Here is a 6,996-nt window from a genome sequence, read left to right on the forward strand (position 1 = left end):
AGGCTACCTGCTGGTTACTAGTCCAACACTCTAACCACTAGGCTACCTGCTGGTTACTAGTCCAACACTCTAACCACTAGGCTACCTGCTGATTACTAGTCCAACACTCTAACCACTAGGCTACCTGCTGCCCCTTGATGATGCTGCAGGACTTCCTCAGGCACCGTTTCAAGTAGATGTCCTGGATGGGTGGGAGCACGGTCCCAGTGATGTACCGGTCCGTCTTCACCACCCGCTGGAGGGCCACGGTCCCAGTGATGTACCGGTCCGTCTTCACCACCCCCTGGAGGACTGCTGACTGATGATGGCGTTGGTGACGTGGATTCCGGGGAACTTAAAACTGCTGACTGATGATGGCGTTGGTGTCGTGGATTCCGGGGAACTTCAAACTGCTGACTGATGATGGCGTTGGTGTCGTGGATTCCGGGGAACTTAAAACTGCTGACTGATGATGGCATTGGTGTCGTGGATTCCGGGGAACTTAAAACTGCTGACTGATGATGGCATTGGTGTCGTGGATTCCGGAGAACTTAAAACTGCTGACTGATGATGGCGTTGGTGTCGTGGATTCCGGGGAACTTAAAACTGCTGACTGATGATGGCGTTGGTGTCGTGGATTCCGGAGAACTTAAAACTGCTGACTGATGATGGCGTTGGTGTCGTGGATTCCGGGGAACTTAAAACTGCTGACTGATGATGGCGATGGTGTAGTGGATTCCGGGGAACTTAAAACTGCTGACTGATGATGGCGTTGGTGTCGTGGATTCCGGGGAACTTAAAACTGCTCACTGATGATGGAGTTGGTGTCGTGGATTCCGGGGAACTTAAAACTGCTGACTGATAATGGCGTTGGTGTCATGGATTCCGGGGAACTTAAAACTGCTGACTGATGATGGCTTTGGTGTCGTGGATTCCGGAGAACTTAAAACTGCTGACGGATGATGGCGTTGGTGTCGTGGATTCCGGAGAACTTAAAACTGCTGACTGATGATGGCGTTGGTGTCGTGGATTCCGGGGAACTTAAAACTGCTGACTGATGATGGCGTCGTGCAAAATGTAAAAAATACAGTAACTGCTTTTAACGGTATACATGGAAAACTACAGTGTATTATGTTATATGTAAAATACAGACAGGCCGTCTGGTAACTGTGACTGGGCTCCACTGAAACACCAGACACTGTAGCTCAATTAAAATGGTCCATCAGGCAACATATTAATTACCATTATCACTACCGCTCTCTGGTGTCTCTTAATTACTTTGGTTGGAGAGGTTGAATGGATATGAAACAGCACCTAGGGAATAGGCCATCTGTAGTAGTGTGTGTTGGTTGGTTGGTTATAACATGTTTTCAGATGTTGTTGTGCAGTAGACTGGCCCCAGATCTGTTTGTGCTGTCTTGCCAAATCCATTGCGATGTGATAATGAGGACTATACAAACAGATCTGGGACCAGACTAGTTGTTAGGTTCCCCAAAAAACAACCTAATGCAATCAGAGAATAACAAGCTGAGGTCAGTCAGCTGTCAGTAACAGCTTTTATCGTGGTGAATGTCAGGAGTCAGGAGATAAACAAGTAATCTAATTGTAATATGCACAGAGATCTCTTCTACTGCTGAGAGGACGTCACAATGAGTCAGTCCACATGACAACAAAAGAAAAGGTAGCCTATGAGAGAAGCAAAAGGTCAAACATATATATCAATATATATTTACAAATATATTTCCTAACAGCCCACTGTTTGGTGAAGTCTTTTGGTATAAGAATACTCTTCTTCTATTGTAAAATTGAAGTCAGCACAATATAGATGCCTCTCAATACAGTGTCCTCAGCAATAGCGTTGATTCATAATTCATATATTATCTTATTATCTTATTATTACACGTCTTCACAATACAGTGTCGATGATGGACGTATTTATTTATTTATCCACTTTCTTTGACCTGAGCTTGATAAACAGAGTGAGAAATAACCCTTGAGTGTGTCTGAAGTAATGAACTATAAAGCTACTAGGGTGCCAGTCTGTAGCGAGGGAAAAGGGTGCCAGTCTGTAGCGAGGGAAAAGGGTGCCAATCTGTAGCGAGGGAAAAGGGTGCCAATCTGTAGCGAGGGAAAAGGGTGCCAGTCTGTAGCGAGGGAAAAGGGTGCCAATCTGTAGCGAGGGAAAAGGGTGCCAGTCTGTAGCGAGGGAAAAGGGTGCCAGTCTGTAGCGAGGGAAAAGGGTGCCAGTCTGTAGCGAGGGAAAAGGGTGCCAATCTGTAGCGAGGGAAAAGGGTGCCAGTCTGTAGCGAGGGAAAAGGGTGCCAATCTGTAGCGAGGGAAAAGGGTGCCAGTCTGTAGCGAGGGAAAGGGTGCCAATCTGTAGCGAGGGAAAAGGGTGCCAATCTGTAGCGAGGGAAAAGGGTGCCAATCTCTGTAGCGAGGGAAAAGGGTGCCAGTCTGTAGCGAGGGAAAAGGGTGCCAATCTGTAGCGAGGGAAAAGGGTGCCAGTCTGTAGCGAGGAAAAGGGTGCCAATCTGTAGCGAGGGGAAAGGGTGCCAATCTGTAGCGAGGGGAAAAGGGTGCCAGTCTGTAGCGAGGGAAAAGGGTGCCAATCTGTAGCGAGGGAAAAAAAGGGTGCCAGTCTGTAGCGAGGGGAAAGGGTGCCAATCTGTAGGGGGAAAGGGTGCCAATCTGTAGCGAGGAAAAGGGTGCCAGTCTGTAGCGAGGAAAAAAAGGGTGCCAATCTGTAGCGAGGGAAAGGGTGCCAGTCTGTGCCAGTCTGAGGAGGGAAAAGGGTGCCAATCTGTAGCGAGGAAAAGGGTGCCAGTCTGTAGCGAGGGAAAAGGGTGCCAGTCTGTAGCGAGGGAAAAGGGTGCCAGTCTGTAGCGAGGGAAAAGGGTGCCAATCTGTAGCGAGGGAAAAGGGTGCCAGTCTGTAGCGAGGGAAAAGGGTGCCAGTCTGTAGCGAGGGAAAAGGGTGCCAGTCTGTAGCGAGGGAAAAGGGTGCCAATCTGTAGCGAGGGAATCTGTAGCGAGGGAAAAGGGTGCCAATCTGTAGCGAGGGAAAAGGGTGCCAGTCTGTAGCGAGGGAAAAGGGTGCCAGTCTGTAGCGAGGGAAAAGGGTGCCAATCTGTAGCGAGGGAAAAGGGTGCCAGTCTGTAGCGAGGGAAAAGGGTGCCAGTCTGTAGCGAGGGAAAAGGGTGCCCGTCTGTAGCGAGGGAAAAGGGTGCCAATCTGTAGCGAGGGAAAAGGGTGCCAATCTGTAGCGAGGGAAAAGGGTGCCAGTCTGTAGCGAGGGAAAAGGGTGCCAGTCTGTAGCGAGGGAAAAGGGTGCCAATCTGTAGCGAGGGAAAAGGGTGCCAATCTGTAGCGAGGGAAAAGGGTGCCAGTCTGTAGCGAGGGAAAAGGGTTCCAATCTGTAGCGAGGGAAAAGGGTGCCAGTCTGTAGCGAGGGAAAAGGGTGCCAATCTGTAGCGAGGGAAAAGGGTGCCAATCTGTAGCGAGGGAAAAGGGTTCCAATCTGTAGCGAGGGAAAAGGGTGCCAATCTGTAGCGAGGGAAAAGGGTGCCAATCTGTAGCGAGGGAAAAGGGTGCCAGTCTGTAGCGAGGGAAAAGGGTGCCAATCTGTAGCGAGGGAAAAGGGTGCCAATCTGTAGCGAGGGAAAAGGGTGCCAATCTGTAGCGAGGGAAAAGGGTGCCAGTCTATAGCGAGGGAAAGGGTGCCAGTCTGTAGCGAGGGAAAAGGGTGCCAATCTGTAGCGAGGGAAAAGGGCGCCAATCTGTAGCGAGGGAAAAGGGTGCCAATCTGTAGCGAGGGAAAAGGGTGCCAAGCTGTAGCGAGGGAAAAGGGTTCCAATCTGTAGCGAGGGAAAAGGGTGCCAATCTGTAGCGAGGGAAAAGGGTGCCAATCTGTAGCGAGGGAAAAGGGTGCCAATCTGTAGCGAGGGAAAAGGGTGCCAATCTGTAGCGAGGGAAAAGGGTGCCAATCTGTAGCGAGGGAAAAGGCTGCCAATCTGTAGCGAGGGAAAAGGGTGCCAATCTGTAGCGAGGGAAAAGGTGCCAATCTCTAGCGAGGGAAAAGGGTGCCAATCTGTAGCGAGGGAAAAAGGTGCCAATCTGTAGCGAGGGAAAAGGGTGCCAATCTGTAGCGAGGGAAAAGGGTGCCAATCTGTAGCAGGGAAAAGGGTGCCAATCTGTAGCGAGGGAAAAGGGTGCCAATCTGTAGCGAGGGAAAAGGGTGCCAATCTGTAGCGAGGGAAAAGGGTGCCAATCTGTAGCGAGGGAAAAGGGTGCCAACCTGTAGCGAGGGAAAAGGGTGCCAGTCTGTAGCGAGGGAAAAGGGTGCCAATCTGTAGTGAGGGAATAGGGTGCCATTTCAGACCAACCCTTGGAGTGTGTCTATATCCACAGTAGCAGAAACCATGGCAACATTCGCACTGAGTTAAAGGCTAGAGCTGCTGCTATCTAGGAGCGGGTCACTAATGAAAGTGGGACGCTTGTAAAAGAATCGCACCACGACCTCCGACGAGCCATCAAACAGGCAAAGGGTCAAGGACTTAGACTACTACGCCGGCTCTGACACTTGCTGGATGTGGCAGGGCTTCACTTTTACAAAGGGAAACCCAGTCGTGAACTGATCAGTGATGCGAGCCTAGCAGGCGAGCTAAATGCCTTCTTTGGTCGCTTCGTGGCAAGCAACACTAAACCATTCACAAGGCCTCCCGAGTGGCGCAGCGGTCTAAAGGCACTCCATTTCATATGCAAGAGGTGTCACTATAGTCCCTGGATTGAATCCAGGCTGTATCACATTCGGCTGTGATTGGAAGTCCCGTAGGGCGGTGCACAATTGGCCCGGGTTACGGGAGGGTTTGGCCGGGGTAGGCCGTCATCATTGTAAATAAGAATTTGTTCTTAACCGACTTGCCTAGTTAAATGAAGGTTCAATAGAAAGACCAGAAGGATTGCCAGGTCGTGTTCCCAGAGCATGTGTTGGCAAGTGGCTTCACTGTAACTTTCAACTTCTTCCTGACCCAGTCTGAAATACCTACAGGTTTCAAGCAGACCATCCTATTCCCTGTGTCCAAGACTGCTAAGGTAACCTGTCTAAATGACTATTGCGTCGTAGCACTCACACATCTATAGCCATGAAAGACTTTGAAAGACTGGTCATGGCTTGTCATCCCAGACAACTTGGCCCCACTCCAATTCGCATACCAACCGCATCAGATCCACAGATGACGTGATCTCTATTGCACTCCACACTGCCCTTTCCCACCTGGACAAGACACACGGCCTCTCTAATCTGTGTGAGACCGCACAGCCCCTTGGTCTGCACTGGTACATGTTACTGCACTGCTCAACGGAACTCATGACAGTCTTGTGGAGAAACGTGATGATGACATATCCCGTGATGATAGCAGTGAGCACAAGATGTTGTACAAAGATTACGTTTATTTCTTTACGCTTGTTGGAGAGACCAGTTTGCATTGGAGACCATTCCATCTGTCTTAGATTAGCATTTGCTTTTGTTTCTCTCTTCCTATTGTCTTTAAAAAAAACACATTGATCTCACCTTTTGGTTTAACAGCTAGCTAGAGCCATCAGCTCATTCAACATGATATAATTAGTATATAATTAGATCATAATTACCCCCAATCTACTGGTACGATATGGAGAGGTATAATTATACATTCTGTCTCCCAGCGCCTGTTCTGTAGAACACGTCTTCACAACGCTCTATTTGAAACGTAATTAAAAAATATATATATACATTTTATTTCACCTTAATTTAACCAGGTAGGCCAGTTGAGAACTAGTTGTCATTTATAACTGCGACCTAAAGCAAAGCAGTGAGACAAAAACAACAACACAGAGTTACACATAAACAAATGTACAGTCAATAACACAATAGAAAAGAAAAATAGAAAAATCGATGTACAGTGTGTGCAAATGTAGAAGAGTAGGGAGGTAAAGGCAATAAATAGGCCATAGAGGTGAAATAATTACATTTGAGCAATAACACTGCAGTGATAGATGTGCAGATGATGATGTGCAAGTAGAGATACTGGGGTGCAAAAGAGCAAGAGGGTAAGTAATAATATGGGGATGAGGTAGTTGGGTGTGCTATTTACAGATTGGCTGTGTACAGGTATGGTGATCGGTAAGCTGCTCAGACAGTCTACATATCACTGCACCTGTACACAGTGCACATTCAGTTAGGCTTTACAGAACTTTAAAGAAAAGCTACACCTTAATACTGCTCTTGCTCCTATGACTGTTTTATTAAAGCTTTACAGAACTGAAAAGGCCTGTCTTGCCAAATAAAACTGAGAATGTGCAAAGAGTGGAGTGAATCGCCCATCTTCCAAATGTATTGGCTAACCAAAGTGATTCCCGTAGAAGCTTGTGATTTGTTTTCTTCGCGTCGTGTCGGATTGACCAACGCGCTGGGAGACAAGGGGAGGAGCTTGCAACAAGGGGAGGAGCCTGCGCGAAAACAAAGAAGAGACAACAACAGGAACTTGTGACTGGTGTTGTGATCAAAGACAGGAAACAGATGAGCTAGTCTTCTAAACCACCGGGTCAAAGTTCACATCAGCAGTTTCAGCTTCGGTTTCATTTGATGATTCCCTTGAGAAATATTAATATATGAACTAATAGGAGTGACAGAAAGAGGAAACTGAAGGCCATAAAAAAGCAAGTATGGATAACTGCATGCAAATTAACATGGCAGGTTAGGATAAATAACATGGCAGGTTAGGAGAACTAGCCTAGCAGGTTAGGAGAACTAGCCTAGCAGGTTAGGAGAACTAGCCTAGCAGGTTAGGAGAACTAGCCTAGCAGGTTAGGAGAATTAACATGGCAGGTTAGGAGAACTAGCCTAGCAGGTTAGGAGAACTAGCCTAGCAGGTTAGGAGAACTAGCCTAGCAGGTTAGGAGAATTAACATGGCAGGTTAGGATAAATAACATGGCAGGTTAGGTAGAACTAGCCTAGCAGGTTAGGAGAACTAGCCTAGC

This window comes from Oncorhynchus gorbuscha, linkage group LG05, assembly GCF_021184085.1.
Source record: "Oncorhynchus gorbuscha isolate QuinsamMale2020 ecotype Even-year linkage group LG05, OgorEven_v1.0, whole genome shotgun sequence".
In the NCBI taxonomy this organism is placed as follows: domain Eukaryota; kingdom Metazoa; phylum Chordata; class Actinopteri; order Salmoniformes; family Salmonidae; genus Oncorhynchus; species Oncorhynchus gorbuscha.